Consider the following 17,846-nt stretch of genomic DNA (forward strand, 5'->3'; position numbering starts at 1 on the left):
ATTAGGTTACAACATAATCAGTGCGTCCACTTTTAATTGCTATTTTTAAATGTTTCTACTGCAAATGACCTTACTAACCATAATGATTCTATTCCATCTTATTTGACAAGATACTTTGATTAGGTTTGATAATTAATATTTTAGAATTCTAATTGAACTTTTTAATGGTTTTTTACAGCATTGGTTACATGAAGACACTACTAAAACACCTTTTCCCAGCAGGTTTATTTCCTCCTCTTCCCTTTTACAGTGCTTATGTCTCAGAGCTTCCTTTTACCCATGGCGTTCATCTTTGAAATCATTTTGAGTGAGGCAAATGGGACTCCTGTTGTAAAGCAGAAAATAACTTCCTTCTTCCATCTAACAATTTTTATTTCACAGCTGCTGACAGAAAATGCTAACTGTTTATTAATGTTACAGTGTTTGTTTACAGGTGACTGGCTGAACAGATCTGTTTTTCGTCATCCTACTGCAGTCAACATCACCCTGGTGGGGGGGGGGGGGGGGGGTTTGTTTGTTTTTTTATTTCAATTCCACACGGGCAACAATGAATCTGTGTTGAAGTCCATTTTTAAACCAATTCTGAATGTGATCCTTCCTAACCTAAAAATGAAAGTTTACACCAGTTAAATGATTTAAATGTAAATTGTTTATTTGTTGATATTCCCAAGAAAATATGCTACTAAACTTTCGTTTCTATCTGCAATGGTCCTCAATTTTTTTTGCACATTAGTACATTCTTTCTACACTAACGAATTGAATGCTGCTACACAAGCATGTTACTGTCCTTTTTTCTACGAGTTGTACATGATACATTTTATAAAAGTTTTATATTTTACAATAAAATACTAAATTATATTTAACGTGTTTATTATTTAATTGAAAGATAAAATTGTACATTTTATATCCAGCTTTGTATTTTCTCTGCTGATATTTTTGTTTTTTTATATAAGAAATAAAATATTTTTTTACTCCGCTTTTCTGTGTATTTTTAATTGTGGTCTATTCTTTTAGGAGTGAAATCTGCTTTTTGTTAACAGAGCAATTAGATGACAAATATTGGGAACATTTAAAAAAAAATCGATTTGCACAGGCAAGGCTACTTGTTAACACCCTCCCCAACCACCACCATCAATTTTCACCCTGGTGAATGAACACCAAACCACGCTCCCCTCTCGCATCCTACTGTCTCCTAAGTCTCAAGGAATGTGGGTGGGCCCTACTGACTAAGCTATATCTTGATATGCCAATAATATATTGATATCTTGAATCCTATGAGATTCGCCTTGCCTGTAGAAAATTATGCATTGCTATGGTGAGATCTAAAACTACAAAATAACTTACTGTAAGTCTATATTCATGCTACCCTTCAGGACAAGGAATGCTTACTACTACTAACTTCAAATGGCAGAGTAAATTTTATTTCTTTTTCATCCACTAGGGGTCACTGGTGTACTCTTGGGATATGGACGGCCTCCATAGGAACAGGGCACTGAATATGTAAATTTAGAACACTCCACCCCTCCATATCCCAGAGTACCTCAGTGTTTTTTCTGTGCTCAAGTAGCAACAGGTTCTGTGGCTTAGTCCACAATTATTTTGAATATTTTTATTTTTTTGTTAATATTTTTTCTTTTTTCATACACATCCCTTTCCCCCTTCCAAAAGGCAGGGTCAGGGATAGTGCAAGCTGCTACAAGCAGCTGTGGCGTGTCGGTCCTCAATAAAAGAGCACCCTCACAGCCAGACAGACATCCTGCAGAAAGGCTTGCCGGTGCTTACAGAGAAGCCCCGTCGGAGCCTCACCACAGGAGTCCAGGTATGTTGGTCGGGGCGGTCAGCTCACGCTGCCGCCCCGCTGTGTGGGGACAAGGTTTTCTTTCATAGTTACGCTGGTGACTTTGGGGGTCTACCAGCAGAAAGTGCTATAGACACCTACCATAAGTTGCTGAATTTAGAAAAGAGAGAGATAGATCTTCTCCTGCATGGACAATTCTTGTCCGATTATTACAGAAAAAAGCAAATTCCACGGGGCTTTCGCCTTAAGAATGTGCCTACAATTGGCAGAAGTAATCCAGTATTCTGTAGTAAATGGTGTTCAATTCTCAACAAATGCTCCTTTGATTTACTCCTACTTGTTATTGAGGAGGTGGGAGCAGATTTGAAAAAGGTGAGGGGTGAGTTAGCTTTATGTAAACCAAAAGCCATTGAGACCCTTCAAGGTGATCTATCACAACAATGGGTAACTAAATTGAAACAACAAATAGATAAATATCGAAAAGAATTAGTTACCTTTAAAAGAACAAAATTAGAGAAGGTTGATCGAGATTATAAAGATCACAGGGTCTATAGATGGCTTACGGGAAATGAACAATCCTCCTCATACAGATTTAGGAATACTAGATACAGACAAAATCAAGCTCAATTTGATAGTATCTCATCTTCGGAAAGAGACTCCTCTGATTCTCAAGCTAGTATTAAACCACCTCTCCCACGTGCTAGTACTCGAGCCAAACCAGGGGGGCAGCCTTTAAACGCAGAAGGCCCCACCTCAGGCGGGGCAAGTACAAAAGAGAAAAAGAAACAGAACAAGAATCAGAAGGGTCAGTGATAAACTTGTCGACTCATAAACTTACTGAGGCCGAGAGGAGTTTATTATCTAAGGGACTGAGTTTCATCCCAACTCCGAAATTTAATGACTTTGGTTGGTCTGTTGATAAGTATAAACTGAGTCGTAAGATAAGATTAGCGGAGAAATTTCAGCAAACTGATCCATTACCAATGGAGATCAGTACCTTTAAGAAAAAGAGCACTTATGACCCCCAATCATACAACCCGAGTATCAAAACCTTTACGCGGATGCTGGACCATAGCATAAGGGACTCTATGAAAATTCAGACAAGAATCAGATATAATCTGAGTCCTCTAGAGAGGAAGGCTATAGGTGAAATTAAGAACAATTCACTTATTACTGTGAGACCGGCTGATAAAGGTGGCGCTGTGGTGATTTTGGATACCTGTGACTATGAGGCAGAAGCGCATAGACAGTTAGCCGACCGGGAAACATATAGACTTCTTACATGTGATCCCACTATACCCTTTAAAAATCAATTGGACTCATTGCTACAAAATGCTTTGAATAATAATTGGATAGATGAGGACATTTTGGCATTCCTCAAGACGGAATTTCCAATCTGTCCAATTCTTTACCTATTACCTAAAATTCATAAAACACTGGACAAGCCTCCGGGCCGGCCTATAATCTTGGCACGCAACTCATTATTTTCACCAATAGCACAGTTTGTAGATAGTTTTCTACAGACTTGTGTTAAACAGACTAAAAGCTATGTGCGAGACACGGATGATTTTTTAAGATTATTGAAATTAATGCCTCATGAGTCACAGAATATCCTGGTCACCATGGACGTCACCTCTCTCTATACCGTAATCCCACATGGAGCGGGTATAGAGACAATCAAACGAGCTTTGATGGATAAACATAGAGGGATGCCCCCCATTGACTTCCTCATTGAGTTACTCAGATTGACTCTGGTTAACAATTATTTTTCTTTTCAAGGGCGATACTATCTCCAGACGGCTGGTACCGCGATGGGTAGTAATATAGCACCTTCTTACGCAAATTTATTCATGGATGCTTATGAAAATGAAAACATCATCCCGCCGTTTGGGGATAGTATCGCCTTTTATCGTCGTTTTATCGACGATATATTTTTGATTTGGACTTCTTCAGAAGAGTCCCTATTAGCTATGGTACAGCATCTGAATCATCTAGATTCTCCTATTCGCTTTACTATGCAGTACCATAGGGAGACTATTGACTTTTTAGACGTAAGTGTCTATGCCACTGAACTGGGTTATGGCTATAAACTATTCAGGAAGACTACGGACCGAAATACCTTATTGCACTTTGGGAGCCATCACCCTGGCCCTTTAAAACAAAACTTACCGATCTCTCAATTTTTGAGAGTTTTACGCAACAACTCTGATGAAGAGATGGCTGAAATTCAACTTATGGAAATGAAGAATCGGTTTTTGGTTCGTGGCTACAGTCTACAAATTATTAACAGGTGTCTTAACAAAGCAAAAAGAATTTTCCGTACAGGAAATAATAATAAACGTAAGGTCATAAATCCTTTTGTGGTCACCGCCACATTTGACACAGCTGGTCCAAGTATACGGAAGGCCCTTAGGGAGGTCTGGCCCGTAGTCCAGACTGATCCGATGCTGACTAAGAAACTACCAGATAAGCCATTGATGAGTTTTAGACGAGCACAAAATTTGAAAGACATTCTCATGCAACCAGACAGAGCATCTCCAAAACCTCCAGTGATGTGGCTACAACCTAGAAAGATGGGTTGCTATAGATGCATTAATTGCACAACATGCAGGAGCATGATGACTGGTGAATTCTTCCACCATCCCCATACCGGAAAGAAGATATATATACGACACAGGGTGACATGTACCACCGACTTTGTGATATATATTCTTATATGCCCCTGTTCCTTAATGTATGTGGGAAAAACAATACGCCCATTCCGAGAAAGGATGGCGAATCACCGCTTATCAATCAGGTCTGCACTGGAGAGTGGAAGCTCTGATAAGCCAGTTGCTAGACACTTTGTGGAAGCTCGTCACTCATTAGCATCATTGAGGAGCATGATTATTGACCGAGTGGACCAGCCGAGGAGGGGCGGTGACCGTGGTAAAATGCTTCTAAAATGTGAAGCGGGTTGGATTTATCGACTGGACACCACACGACCAAAAGGCCTGAATGATGGCATTCAATACAGTGTGTTCTTGAACTGACAAGGAACTGCTAAACTTAATATGATATTTTTTATTTTTTACTCTGGACTCATTTTTCATACTTTATATGCTCTTTTTTGATGTTTTTTCCCTTCCCCTTCTTTTTCTTTGGGGTTGTGCAATAGGTCCGCTTCCGTGAGGGTTTATAGCCTTTTTTAATGACTATTTTCTCTTATTTCTCTTAGGGATTGTTGTCCACTATTGGGTTAAGATATATGTATGGTATCTATGCATGGATCCATGTTTTTTTTAATATGGATCTATGCATAATTTATTTATATGCACATTAATGTTATGGAATAGGTTTCCTATTTATTATTATTTTTGTATTAGGCATGAGTATATACACCCGGATACTATGGAGATATGTATTCCCTGTGTCCCCTCATAAAAACAATCTTTTGAGAACCATTACGGATATTGATTTAATATTCAGTATCCTTATTTATCCATTCACTAGCGCTGATATGGAATTCACTGTGATGCTGTTAATTCAGCACACATACAGTGCCCACATATGTATTGGTGCGCAGTGGAACGCATACGCTTCCGGGATCGGGAGCGGATATGCGTTCCACAGACAGGAAGTGACGTTGCCGGAGGGAGACGCAGCCGTGTACTGAGTCCCCGGCGCTCTGGGTCCCAATGAGCAGCTGATGGCGGCGGTGGAACGCACGCCATTCAGCATGAGGTTGCGCTGGACACAGGGAGGACATCCGTGGTTAAAGGTGTGTATGCATGTGCGATGGTGATATGACAAGTGCTGTAATCCGACCACCCACTCATGTGTGTTTTTAAATGGTTAATATGTATCTCACTGTGATTGGTTTTTATTTAGTAGTGGGTGGGCATACACTGGGTATATATGTCTGTCCGTTCCACTGTATAATTATCCTGACAAAGGTCCAAGTGAGGACCGAAACGTCGATGCTCTGTCTGACATGAATTCCAAATAAATTACTGCTATAATGAAGACTGGTGAGTGCTCCCATTTCTCTTCGTTTATGCAATCCACTGGTGACTCTGTATAAGATCCCCAGTTTTGGAAGGCACCCCAGCAAGAAACTCGAAAAACGTGAGTGTGGACCTAACGTCTGATATATATATATATATATATATATATATATATATATATATATATATATATATATATAGTACTTATCTAAAACAGGCCTGCCAGATTATTCTATCTGCTAAAAAAAATCTATACCTAGTGAGTTTTTCCTGATATAACTTTTGTACTACTTACTGGCTCCTCTCTCGCAAATTGTGACTACCTCCTGTTCTGGTCTCTTGTCTATATTGATGCTAATTTTATACACATATTATCTCTTGTCTTTGGGTCTCGCACAAAAATCATAGACCTTCCACTTGTGCATTGCCCCCATCACTGTTTGATATTTGGAACTTGCTCTTACCAGTCCGTACTCTCCCTACTTTCATCTAGACAATAAATCAGTAGAAAGGGAAGATATATATATATATATATCCTTACTCTGCGCTGATGGATTGAGCTACACCTCTAGGAAAGTACTCCCTGTTAGACAGGGTACAATGTGAAAAAGATACAAATATGGGGGATTCCAAATGGAGCTAGTATAAACAGAAAGATGTACTTTTTCCGCCAATAATAGCAGTAAAAATAATACAAATGTATTCATAAGAGCAAACTTGACATAAAATGACTAATAGTCTCTATATTAGACAGTGCTGTTTATAGTCCACAATGTACAATGATATCCAATTTTGGCATCAAAACTGTTTTGGACGCTATATGGCTGTAGCAAGCCTTTTATGTGCAACCATCCACTGTGAATGATTTTTGCATGGTTTGTGACATTGAAGTGATTTGCTGGCATTGACATTTCCATACTGCATTTGTTGTGAACATCTTTCACATGATTTATAGAAACCCTCATATTAACCATAGGACTGTATAATTTTGCATTGATATAAGACCCCAGAAGAAGTCCTATGGACGAAACGCATTGGGTTTTCATGCTGATCTGAATTGCTATCAGAATCTTCGTTTTATTGCCATCATCTACATTGTCATCGCTTTGATGCCAAAATTGGATATCATTGTACATTGTGGACCATAAATAGCGCTGTTTAATACAGAGACTGTAAGTCATTTTATATCAAGTTTGCTCTTATGAATACATTTGGTTTTTTTTAACCGTTATTAGTTGTGGAAAAAGTACATATTTCTGTTTCTTTGGAATCCCCATATTTATTTTTATATATATATATATATATATATATATATATATATATATATATATATATATATATATATATATATATATATATATATATATAATCTCCAAAAGCGTACTGACCAAAAACTGGGAAAGTACTCGCTTTCTCCCACAGAAGAAATAATCTACCTCATTGAAAAATGCTGCCTATTTGGTCAGGTCTGGTTCTTCAGTAAAGGCCAGTATCATTCCCAGCTTCTGTGATGGACACACAGACACCGTTCTCAGGGTTTTGCGTTATAGAGAACAGCAAAAGTGTTGGATAGCTTGCTCTAACTCAACTGCCCCTGTGAATCATTTGGTGTTGTCTCTTCTCATAGGGCACTTTCAGTAAATATTGTGTGGACCTATACCATTCCTCTGCACAGTCATGACCTCGCCACTCTTCCCCCTTGTCTGTAATTGTCAAATCTACTTTAGTTCAAAATATTTTACTTTACCGTCATTATGTTGTATAAGGTTTGTTTTGTTTCTATGCCCGGTGCCATGTTAATACCTGGAAAGAGAAAAAAAAATAGATTTTCACTTAATTGAAGAATAAACTATTTGCAGATTATGTTGGACATACGTTTTACTGGGCTTGCAGTTTTTTGTGTTAGCTGCTCTATCTATTAGCCCTATAGGGTTTTGTCAAATATGCATTTTGAAGCTGACATAACGATACTACTGAATACATCTCCAAACTTTTTTTTTTAATGTACTGAATTTTTTCATGAACATAAATGTGTCCACACTATATATTAAAATCATGAGGGTGAATTGGAAATATTATTGGATTAGTCCCGATCACCAGTATTAAATTCATCATTTCAGCAGAGTATACATTTGATATACCTTAAACAGTTAATAATTCATGGCATGGTACAGTTATTATAGTTTTATAGAACATTGAGAAGTTAAGATTCTACACTCACTACGGTCAATATACACCTGAGCCAGTCCAAAAGTGTAATAGACACACAATCGGACACTGTTTCACATGGTTTTCCTCACCCACACTACAGACCTGGAAGCAGAGAAGGGGATGGATTACATGTTTCTCTGCATTGCACCTTCAACAGTTTTACCAAATGGCCCATAATTTTCATTGTCCTCTTTTGGAGTACATATCTGTATTTTCAACACATTGTCTGTGATATGGTGATCTTTTGTCACTCTGGACCATATCAACAAATTATTGTGATCCTGATTGCTGTACAACTGGTCTTCAAAAAGGTCCACTCCAGGACCGAAATTTGTGAATAAAATGCTGCAAAGTAAGAATGATTTGAAAAATAGAAGTGTAAATAGCTTATTTCTCTAGTATCCATAAGGGATATTGGGGAAATCTAGTACGATTGGGTATAGACGGAGTCCAAAGGAGCCAGTGCACTTTAAATTTCTTCAACTGGGTCTGCTGGCTCCTCCCCTCTATGTCCGCTTCCACAGGCAGATTTTTAGAAAAAAAAGTGCCCTCAGGAGAGGATGCACATCTCTGAGCTCCAGAGATTTTCTTCATTTTTTTGTTTTCTGTTTGTTATTTTCGGTATGCTGTCTGAGCAACAGCATACCTGCACTGTGGGAGTTAAGGGGAGGGGCGGTTACCGACCTTACGAGGTGCAGAACTGCTTCCCTGCTGCAGGACCACCGTCCTGAGGGGTTGTTCAGTGGGACTCTGCGCCTTGGCTGTCACAGCAGCAGCATGCCGCACACCTCTAACGTTGCCTGAAGGTGACATTATTATTATTATATTTTATTTATAAGGCGCCACATGTGTTTCGCAGCGCCGTACAAAGGACAGTACAGGGAGACAAAACATAGCATTACAGTAAATAAATAACAGAAATAGAGTACAGGTAACAGAGCACCACACGTTCTCAAGACATAATACAGCTAAGATGTAAGTATTGATGGAGTGATCATCGTATTACTAGAGGCTGGTGGCCATAGATGGAGATGAGCCTTTACTAGCAGGATAAAGATGGTCATTGAGTAGGGGAGAGCTGCGAGTGAAATGTGTCGAGACGAGGGCTTAGTTAACAAGAGGAAAGAGGGCCCTGCTCTGAAGAGCTGACAATCTAGTGGGGAGGGGCGACAGACAGATGACAAGAGGTGCAGGCAAGTGGGAGGTAGCCAGATGGCAGTATGCAAGCAAAGCTGAGGTGTTCTCGACATGAAGCAGGGGGGTGGAGGCGCGGCTTCAGCACTGGGTTATGCATCGGGAGGGTATGCTTTGATGAATAGGTGGGTTTTTAGTGCCCATTTGAAGCTTTGCAAGGTCGGGGAGAGTCTAATGGAGCGGGGGAGTGCCTTCCACTGAAGGGGTGCAGCACGGGCAACATCCTGAACTCGTGCATGGAAAGCAGTGACCAGGGCGGTGGAGAGGCGACGGTCATTAGTCGACCGTAGGGGGCGGGAGGGAGCATGAAGGGAGCAGTGGAATTAGAGATGGCCTTGTATGTGAGGGTGAGGAGTTTGAAGAGGATTCTGTAGGGGAATGGGAGCCAGTGTAGATTTTGTCGAAGGGGAGTGGCAGATGTAGTGCGGCGGGAGAGGAAGATTAGCCTAGCTGCGGAGTTCAGGACAGATTGGAGGGGAGCAAGCGAGGCTAGTGAGGAGAACATTGCAGTAGTCAAGTCGTGAGATGACCAGTGAGTGGATGATGAGTTTAGTTGCACACTGGGAGGGATATGGCCTGATACGAGCATTGTTGCGTAGCTGGAAACGACAGGATTGTGCCAGAGCTTGGATGTGGGGTGCAAAGGAGAGGGAGGAGTCGAGAGTGACGCCCAAGCAGCGGAGTTGGGGAACGGGGCAGATGGTGGTGTTGTCAACAATGATGGAGATATTGGTCGGGGGTGTTGCTCTGGATGGGGAGAACATGATGAGTTCAGTTTTGTCCATGTTGAGCTTTAGAGAGTGTTCAGACATCCAGGAGGAGATTGCGGAGAGGCAGCTAGGAGGACAGATCAGGAGATGAGAGGTAGAGTTGTGTGTCATCGGCATAGAGGTGGTATTGAAGGCCAAATGAGTTAATGAGCGCACACAGGGAAGAGGTGTACAGGGAGAACAGAAGGGGTCCAAGGACAGAACCCTGAGGGACACCAACAGGAAGGGTGTGAGGTGGTGCTGGAGGCAGACACAGAGAAGGAGCGGTTAGGTAAGAAGAAAACCAGTCAAGGACAGTGCTAGAGAGGCCAGCGTTTTGGAGTGTGCGGAGGAGGAGAGGATGATCTACGGTGTCAAAGGCAGCAGAGAGGTCCAGAAGGATGAGCAGAGAGAAGTGGCCCCTGGATTTGGCTGAAAGCAGGTCATTGGTGACTTTCACCAGGGCAGTCTCAGTTGAGTGGAGTGGGCGAAAGCCAGATTGTAGTGGATCGAGGATGGAGTGGTCAGAGAGGTAGCTTGTGAGACGGCTGTAGACTAGTCGTTCAAGTAATTTGGAGGCGAAAGGGAGAAGAGAGATGGGGTGGTAGTTAGTTGGTGATGAGGGGTCGAGGTTGGGTTTTTTGAGAATAGGTGAGACCAGAGCATGTTTGAATGGCGAGGGGAAGATGCCGGTAGAGAGGGACAGGTTAAAGAGGTGAGCACGGTGGGAGCAGGCAGTGGGGGAGAGGGAGCGGAGAAGACGGGAGGGAAGGGGGTCCAGGGTGCATGTGGAGGGGGGGAGGATAAGATGAGGGAGTAGACTTTTCTGAAGTGGGACGGAAGGAGGACAGGGTGGGATTGATGGAGGGGAGGGATAAAGGGGGCAGGGGGGTAGCAGAGGGGTGACGGCGGGAAATGTCATGTTGGATATCCTTAATTTTGGAGATGAAGGAGGCAAAGTCAGTGGCAGTGAGGGAGGAGGGGGGCGAAGGAGAGTGTTGAAAGTTTTAAAGAGAAGGTGTGGACAGGAGGACTGAGAAGAGATGAGTGCTTGGAAAAAGGATTGCTTGGCGAGGGAAAGAGCAGAGCTGTAGGAGGAGAGAATAAACTTGAAATGGAGGAAGTCCGGCAGAGAGTGAGATTTCCTCCCGGAGCGTTTAGCGGAGCGTGAGCATTTTTGTAAGAAACATGTTAGTTTGGTGTGCCAGGGTTGGGGTTTGGAGGGGGGCCACAGAGTCGAGAGCAGCGGTTAGGGAAGAGTTATAGAAGGAGGCTGCCTGGTTGGGACAAGTTATAGTGGAAAGAGGAGATAGGAAAGTCTCGAGGGAGGACATGAAAGGGGTCGAGAGACCCGAGATTGCGTCTGGTGGTGGTGGGTCTGGGCGTGGAGAGGAGGAAGGAGGATGAGAGGGAGAAAGAAAGCAGATGGTGGTCAGAGAGAGGGAAGGAAGAGTTTGAGAAATCAGAGAGATCACATCGGTGGGTGAAGACAAGGTCGAGGGAGTGGCCGAGATTGTGAGTAGGGGTGAAGGTCCATTGAGAAAGTCCAAAGGAGGTGGAAAGGGCGAGAAGATTAGTGGAAGCAGCATTAGTGATGTCAATAAGGATGTTAAAGTCACCGAGGATGACAGAGGGGAGGTCGGAGGAGAGAAAGTGGGAAAGCCAGGCAGCAAAGTTGTCAAGGAAAGGTGAACAGTAGCCAGGGGGCGGTAGATCACTGCCACAAGGAGGTGAATGGGGTAGAAGAGGCGGATAGTGTGGACCTCAAAGGTGGAGAAGGTAAGGGAGGGCTCAGACATCGGTGGTGAGTACAAACCGTGAGCCCCGCTAGGAGGGTCCCCTGGTTCAAAGTGCGGCTGACCACGGGCGTGGCTTACGGAACCCTCTCAAGGGGGTCCCGCTAAGATACCCCATGTGGAAACTGGCACAAACGCTTGACTAAGCACTTGTGAGGTTTTGAGCAAAAACGGAGACTTTTCCAGTATAATACTATTAGGTATCTCTGGCACCATTGGAGGGGGTGGAGCTACCCCAGAGCAGGACCTGAGGCATTTTGGCGCCTTCCTCTGCTTACTACAGCCACAGACAGCACACACAGCGCTTCCTGATCCTCAGACACGCTGGATATCTGGTACAGGGTGTAGCAAAGGTGGAGAGCCACTTATGTACACTATATAAATCCTATTTAGGATAGCAATTGTTAGTGTTTACAGTATTAGAATGAGCTGACTGCCTCACTGGGGCCGTGCAGCTCAGGGTGTGCTGGTGTCCTCTCTTTCTGTGTCTCCTCTCACATACAGTAGGGCAGGCTTGCAATATCACTGTCTGTGTATGTTGTGATTACTGTGAAACATGGTTAAACACAAACTGCAGTGTATGTCACACCAGATTCTCCATTATCTACTGGTTCTGTTCAGTGTGAACAATGCAGTCAATATTCACAGATCAGTGAAGGGGTTGGGGGAGAGGGTCCAGAGCCCCACTGGTTAGGGTCTCTTAAAACTATGATGTCAGATAGGTCATCCCAGCTCACTGCTAATGTGCAGAAGACTCAGCTACTACAACAAACTGTTGCAGATTTAGTTGCTAGGGCAGATGTACAGCCCCCCCCCCCTCTCATGCAGGTCCACAGAAGCGTGGTTTACCTGCTCTGCTCTCTGATACAGATGATATACAGGAGGATGGGGATGACGTGGGTCCCATTAGTGGGGATCCTGATTCTGTTCAGGGTATTGAATCCCTAATTCTGGCTATACGGGACGTGTTAAAGCTCCCTCTAGAGGTTGCTGTGTCACAGCAGTCGTTTTTCTTTGTGCAAAACAAGCCTGATGTCACTTTCCCTGACTCTACAGAGTTAGATGACCTATTCAAATAAGCCTGGAAAAATCCAGACAAAAAATTCCAAGTGTCCAAAAAGTTTTTACGCACTTTCCAATTTGCTCCTGAAGGTAGAACATTTTGGGAGGAACCCCCTGGTGTGGATGTATCAGTCACTCGCCTGTCTAAGAAGGCGGTGCTGCCTGCCCTGGGCTCCTTTACCACGAAGGATCCTGGGGATAGGAAGATAGAAACTACCTTAAAGTCTATATACACGGCAGCCGGTATATCACAAAGACCAATCACTGCGGGTTGCTGGATGACCCAAGCCATTCATTCCTGGGCCATTCAAATTAAGGGGACCTCTCGGGAGATATGCCCTTAGTTACTATGGTGACTCCTAAAACACATTCAGGACACTACACGTGTCCTCTGTGATTCACTCAAGGAGATGGGGAACATTAATGCTCGGACTTTTGCCATGGCAGTGTTGGCGCGCAGGGCCTTGTGGTTGCGTCAGTGGATTGTGGATGCAGAATCCAAACGTAGTGTGGAATCCCTCCCCTTTTCTGGGAAATGGCTTTTAGGGGTCGAATGGGATACCTGGATTTCCAAAGTTACGGCTGGGAAATCCACGTTTCTCCCCTCTGGGGCCCCGCCGGCGAGACGCTCCTATCTGGGGCTGTCTGTCCAGTCCTTTTGGTCTCACAGATTTTGATTTAAGGCCAGAGGTGCCTCCAATGTGACTAGAGGCACCAGAGGTAAGTCCAGAAAACCTGCAAGCACCAGTTCTCAGGAACAGTCCACCGGTCCTGTTTCCACTAAGGCTTCTGCACGACGGTGCCCACACACCCTGAGGGGATCTCGAGGTGGGAGCTCGACTGCGTCACTTCAGCTGCATCTGGGAGACTTCCTGCCAGGATACCTGGGTCAGAGAACTCATTTCTCAGGGCTACATGCTGGAGTTCGACAGTACTATTAACCCCCCCCTTCCCCTGAATGATTTTTCAAATCAACCTTACCAGCTTTGGAGGATATGCAAGTTACTTTGCAACAGGCAATCTGAAACTTGGTCTAGTCCCACATCATTGTTCCAGTACCACTACCGCAAAGCGAATAGGGTTTTTACTCAAACCGGTTTGTGGTGTTGAAACCGGATGCTTCGGTCAGACCCATTTTGAATCTCAAATCCTTGAATCCTTACTTGAAGGTGTTCAAAATGGAATCCCTGCGAGCAGTGATTGCGGGCCTGGAAGAACAGGACTTTATTGTCTCCTTGGATATCAAGGACGCCTATCTCCATATTCCGATTTTGTCGCCTTATCAGGTGTACCTGCGGCTTGCCCTACTGGACAATCACTTCCAATTCCAGGCACTACCCTTTGACCTGTCCACAGCCTCGAGGGTATTCACGAAGGTGATGGCAGAGATGATGTTCCAACTCCGGGTCCAGGGTGTCAATGTGGTCCCTTATCTGGACGATCTTCTGATAAAGGGGACGATCCAGGGAGCTTTTGTTGCTCCATATCAAACGCACCATCCATTTTCTGTCAGACCATGGGTGGATCCTCAACTTACAGAAGTCCCACCTGGAGCCAACTCAGAGGCTCCTGTTTCTGGGGATGTTGCTGGATACTGTGGCGCGGAAGGTGTTTCTACCAGAGGACAAGGCGAAAACACTTCAGGAGATGGTCCGCATGGTGCTCCGACCTACTCTAGTGTCTGTCCATCTTTGCATAAGATTGTTGGGAAAGATGGTTGCCTCATACGAGGCGATCCAGTATAGGAGGTTCCATGCCAGAACATTTCAGTTGGATCTCCTGAGCAAGTGGTCCGGATCACATCTACAGATGCACCGGATGATTCGGCTGTCACCTCAGGCCAGGATTTCCCTCCTGTGGTGGCTACAGTCCTCCAATCTCCTGGAAAGCCGGAGTTTCGGGATTCAAGATTGGACCCTCCTCACGAAGGATGCAAGTCTACGGGGATGTGGAGCTATCACCCAAGGGGCGCCATTCCAGGGCAGGTGGTCAGCCCACAAGGCCATCCTTCTGATCAACATTTAGGAACTTCGGGCGATCTACAATGCTCTGCTTCAGGCCTCTCCTCTGTTCAAAGATCACGCGATCCAGGTACAGTTGGACAACGCCACGGCTGTGGCGTATATCAATCATCAAGGAGGGACAAAAAGCAGAGCCTGCATGCGAGAGGTGTCAAAAATACTCCTCTGGGTGGAAACAAATGCAAGAGCAATGTCACCAATCTTCATTCTGGGTGTGGACAACTGGGAAGGATTTCCTGAGTCGTCACGATCTCCTGGGGGAGCTCCACCATCTGGTGTTTCAGCAGATCATCGACTGGTGGGGTTGCCCACAAATAGACATGATGGCTTCTCGTCTCAACAAGAAACTTCCCTGGTATTGCTCATGGACCAGGGACCCACGGGCGAGGGCAGTGGTGTCGCCTTGGCCTTACCGGCTGTTCTACCTGTTTCCTCCGATTCCATTGCTCCCAAGGGTGCTCAAGTGAATCAGGAATCAGAGTCCAGGCGATTCCGATAGGCCTCAGAGGGCGTGGTACGCGGATTTCCTGGACATGTCCGTCGAAGACCCTTGGCCTCTACCACTAAGAAGCAATCTTCAGCAAGGACTGTTCGTCTACCCGGACTTACGGCATCTTTTTTGAAGGCATGGAGGTTGAGCGGAACATCCTAGCTAACAAGGGCCTTTCCAAGAAGGTTATCGCTACCATGGTTCAGGCCAGTAAACCTGTGACGTCAAAACACTATCATCATATCTGGAGGAGATATGTCTCTTGGTGCGCGGAACGCACGTATCCGCCTGCTGAGTTTCACTTGGGACATTTCTTACGTTTCCTGCAGGCTGGTGTGGATAAGGGCTTACGTCTGGGTTCCATTAAGGTCCAGATTTTAGCCCTGCTCCACATCCAACCTTTTGTGCCACCTACAGCACCCTGGGATCTGAATGTGGTATTGGATTTTCTGCAGTCCTCCTGGTTTGAACCTCTGATGACAGTGCCGTGTCTCCGAATTGGGGGCCTTGTCGTGTAAAAGTCCATACTTGGTCTTTTACCAGGACAGGGCAGAGCTCTGGACTAGACAGCAGTTCCTGCCGAAGGTTGTGTCTGCGTTTTACTTGAATCAGCCTATTGTGATTCCATCCAGTTCAGGTGCTTCTGCTCCTCCGGAGGCATTGGATGCTGTGCAAACCTTGAAGATCTATGCCAAACGAATGGCTCGGATCAGAAAGACAGATTCTTTCATGCTCTATGATGTGCAGAAAAAGGGTAATCCTGCTTCGAAGCAGTCCATTGCTCGTTGGATTAGGCTTACTATTCAACAGGCCTATGTGTCGGCCGCTTTGTCTGTTCCTAAGTCTCTGAGGCCCACTCTACGAGATCAGTGGGTTCTTCCTGGACGGCTGCCCGTGGATTCTTGGCCTTACAACTTTGCCGAGCTGCTACCTGGTCGTGGAAGAACACCTTTGCGAAGTTCTACAAGTTTGATACCCTGGCCCAAGAGGATACCTAGTTTGGGCAGGCGGTACTGCAGCAGTCTCTGCATGTTCCCGCCCGTTCAGGAAGCTTTGGGACGTCCCCATCATACTAGATTTCCCCAATGTCCCTTATGGATGCTAGAGAAAATAGGATTTTAATTACCTACCGTTAAATCCTTTTCTCGTCCATAAGGAATATTGGGCACCCACCTCAGTGCGTTTACTTTTCTGCAGGTTCTTGTTATGTATTTACCTGTTCAGCTGTTGTTACCAGCCATTGCTGGGTGTTGTATGTTAGTGGTGTGCTGGTTTGTAAATCTCACCACTCTTTGTTATCATATTTCCTTCTCTCATATATGTCCTTTCTCCTTCTGGCACGTTTTTACCTATAACTGCCTGTGGGAGAGGGCATAGAGGAGAGGAGCCAGCTCACCCAGTTGAAGAAATTTAAAGTGCACTGGCTCCTTTGGACCCTGTCTATACCCCATCGTACTGGATTTCCCCAATATCCCTTATGGGCTATGAGAAAAGGATTTGCCGGTAGGTATTAAAATCCTATTTTTTTATTTTTTATTAATTAAAATGCAAAGTGAATCAACCGAAGAGAAATCTAAATCAAATCAATATTGAGCGTGACTACCCTTTGCCTTCAAAACAGCATCAATTCTGCTAGGCACATTTGCACAAAGTTTTTGAAGGAACTCTGCAGGGAGGTTGTTGCAAACATCTTGGAGAACTAACCACAGATCTTCTGTTGATGTAGGCTTGCTCAAATCCAGACTTGATGTTGAGATCAGGGCTCTGTGGGGGCCATATCATCACTTCCAGGACTCCTTGGTCTTCTTTTCACTGAAAATAGTTCTTAATGACATTGGCTTGGGAGGTCATTCCGAGTCGTTCGCTCGGAAAATTTCTTTGCATCGCAGTGATTTTCCGCTTAGTGCGCATGCGTAATGTCCGCACTGCGACTGCGCCAAGTAATTTTGCAATGAAGATAGTTATTTTTCTCACGGCTTTTTCTTCGCTCCGGCGATCGTAATGTGATTGACAGGAAATGGGTGTTACTGGGCGGAAACAGGCCGTTTTATGGGCGTGTGGGAAAAAACGCTACCGTTTCCGGAAAAAACGCGGGAGTGGCTGGAGAAACGGAGGAGTGTCTGGGCGAACGCTGGGTGTGTTTGTGACGTCAACCCAGGAACGACAAGCACTGAACTGATCGCAGATGCCGAGTAAGTCTGAAGCTACTCTGAAACTGCTAAGAAGTTTGTAATCGCAATATTGCGAATACATCATTCGCAATTTTAAGAAGCTAAGATTCACTCCCAGTAGGCGGCGGCTTAGCGTGTGCAATACTGCTAAAATCGCCTTGCGAGCGAACAACTCGGAATGACCTCCTATGTGTTTGGGGTCATTTTGCTGCTTCAGAATACATTTGGAGCCAATCAGATGCCCCGCTAATGATATTGCATGATGGATAAGTACCTGCCTGTATTTCTTAGCATTGAGGACACCATTAATCCTGCCCATATTCCCAAATTCATTTGCTGAAATGCAGTCCCAAACTTGCAAGGACCCT

At 44.5% G+C, this 17,846-nt stretch overlaps 1 long non-coding RNA gene across 1 annotated transcript in view; it reads right to left on the reverse strand.

Moving 5' to 3' along the window:
• Nucleotides 1-420: 420 nt before the first annotated feature.
• Nucleotides 421-17,846, reverse strand: part of LOC134928895 (uncharacterized) — a 137,204-nt gene continuing 119,778 nt past the window's right edge. The window contains exons 4-5 of the long non-coding RNA XR_010178105.1: nucleotides 7,532-7,587; nucleotides 421-603 (exon numbers count right to left, since the gene is read on the reverse strand). This is a non-coding gene — a long non-coding RNA (uncharacterized LOC134928895). The remainder of the gene's footprint in view (nucleotides 604-7,531; nucleotides 7,588-17,846) is intronic.

The sequence above is a fragment of the Pseudophryne corroboree genome, chromosome 5 (assembly GCF_028390025.1).
Source record: "Pseudophryne corroboree isolate aPseCor3 chromosome 5, aPseCor3.hap2, whole genome shotgun sequence".
Taxonomy (NCBI): domain Eukaryota; kingdom Metazoa; phylum Chordata; class Amphibia; order Anura; family Myobatrachidae; genus Pseudophryne; species Pseudophryne corroboree.